At 44.9% G+C, this 2,252-nt stretch overlaps 1 long non-coding RNA gene across 1 annotated transcript in view; it reads right to left on the bottom strand.

The window, feature by feature from the left end:
* Nucleotides 1-719: 719 nt before the first annotated feature.
* The window catches only part of LOC122559461, a 21,295-nt gene continuing 19,762 nt past the window's right edge, over nt 720-2,252 (bottom strand). Inside the window, exon 3 of the long non-coding RNA XR_006314429.1 lies at nt 720-832. This is a non-coding gene — a long non-coding RNA (uncharacterized LOC122559461). The remainder of the gene's footprint in view (nt 833-2,252) is intronic.

Raw genomic sequence — 2,252 nt, 5'->3', positions numbered from 1 at the left:
ATTAGCAGAGGGATTGAATCAAGAGTCGTGAAGTGATGTTGCAACTCTACAGGACCTTAGTTAGGCCACATTTGGAGTACTGTGTGCAGTGCTGGTCGCCTCACTTTAGGGCGCTGCCTGTGGGAGTGGCAGAGTCAGAATCATTGGTGACCTTTAAGCGGCAATTGGATAGGTACATGGATGGATGCTTAAGCTAGGACAAATGTTCGGCACAACATCGTGGGCCGAAGGGCCTGTTCTGTGCTGTATTGTTCTATGTTCTATGTTCTACATCCATATACGATGCTTTCTATGGCGCATCAATAAAATTGGTAAGAGTCACTGTGGATATGCCGAACTTCCTTAGCCTCCTGAGGAAGTAGAGGCGGTGTGCTTTCTTGACTGTAGCATTGATGTGGATGGAACAGGACAGATAGTTGGTGATACTTACTCCAAGGAACTTGAAGCACTTGACCGTCTCCACCTCAGCCCTATTGATACAGACAGGCGCCTGTTTTGTGAGGTGGAAAGCTGAATATGAGGATCTCGCCACAGCACCTGTCAAAATCATGGAGTGAGCTCCTGCCGATATTGAGATGGGTCTGATTCTGTTACAAACCTCACCACTTCGCTCAGGCCCCTATAAGATTTCACCCAATGTCTTTGCTGAACATTCTGCAGTTAGATTGTTAAGAGTGGAAATAAGCAAGGGCAGTTTGAATGAACTGACAGCTCTTTAATGTAATAGTGTGTTTGACATTGCCAATGGCAGCAGGGCCCTCGAGGAGGAAGTGGACTCTGTGCTTACTGCTGATTCTATACTCTGATTGCAGTGGAAGACTGTGACAGGCAACTGGAAGACAAAAGTAGAGTTTATAATCCAGAAATCCTCCTAATTAAAAACAAATCAGTCAGTTACACTAATGACACTGCCATGCATTCATACATGGTTTACAGATTTCATCGTCAGCTCAAAGGCTTGCCATGACATATCTTGGTATTCTTCAGAAACTCTCTGTAGAGCCAAGAGCTAACCATAAGCTCCCTAGGCTGTAACATTGGCAGGGCCCCATCAGCAAGCAATCATTACAAAACAATGTCTTGCAAATAGGCTGCATACTTAACTTAGTAACAAGCCCCAAAGTGCTTCACAGGAGCATTCTCAGTGAACATTCTGCAGTTAGATCGTTAAGAGTGGAAATAAGCAAGGGCAGTTTGAATTAACTCTTTAATGTAATAGTGTGTTTGACATTGCCAAGGGCTGCAGGGCCTTGGGGGATGAAGTGGACTCTGTGCTTACTGCTGTTTCTGCACTGTGATAGCAGTGGAAGAGTGATTCCCTTCTACAAGTGACTGACAGGCAACGGAAGAGGAAAGTAGCGTTTATAATCCAGAAATCCTCCTAATTAAAAACACATCAGTCAGTTACACTAATGACACTGCCATGCATTCATACATGGTTTACAGACTTCATTGCCAACTCAAAGGCTTGCCATGACATATCTCTGTCTTCTTCAGAAACTCCACACAGAGCCAAGAGCCAACCATAAGATCCCTAGATTGTAACATTGGCAGGGCCCCATCAGCAAGCAATCATAACAAAACAATGGCTTGCAAATAGACACCATCCTTAGCTTAGTAACAAGCCCCAAAGTGCTTCACAGGAGCATTCTCTGGAGCAACCTAAAAGATGGCGAGACAGAGGAGCAGAAAGGAACACGATTGGATCTCTGGCAGCTGAAGGCTGACTGAGGAGCAATGTAATTTTGGAACGTTGAAGAGGCCAGGCTCAGAGGAGTACTGTGCTCCTGGTGGGCACAGCGCCAGATAGGGACAAGAGCACTGAGGGATTTGAACAGAAGGATGAGAATTTTCAAATGGAGGCATTGCCAGAACAGGAGCCAATGTAGATCAGCAAGCATAGGCAAGGTGGGAGCTTTGATATGGAGACAGCAGAGTTGCAAATGAATTGAGTTTGTGGCAAGACCAGTCAGCATTCTATCGCCAATCCACAAAGTGTGGTGCAGAGTAATGCTAATGACTAAGGGTACCAGCTCTGACTAGTCATATACTGGGAGAAGTAGTCTGTACCAAATCAGCCAAAACTGAACATTGCCCATCTTTTGATGTTGACTTTGAGTTCAACAAGAGTTTTCATCCTAACTGGTTGTTCCCACCACAATAAGGGTCATGATTTGGAGATGCCGATGTTGGACTGGGGAGGACAAAGTTAAAAATCACACAACACCAGGTTATAGTCCAACAGGTTTAAT

The sequence above is a fragment of the Chiloscyllium plagiosum genome, chromosome 19 (assembly GCF_004010195.1).
Source record: "Chiloscyllium plagiosum isolate BGI_BamShark_2017 chromosome 19, ASM401019v2, whole genome shotgun sequence".
NCBI classification, from domain to species: Eukaryota; Metazoa; Chordata; class Chondrichthyes; order Orectolobiformes; family Hemiscylliidae; genus Chiloscyllium; species Chiloscyllium plagiosum.
The sequence above is the reverse complement of the archived record's forward strand: the minus strand, read 5'-3'. Positions and strand labels throughout refer to the sequence as shown.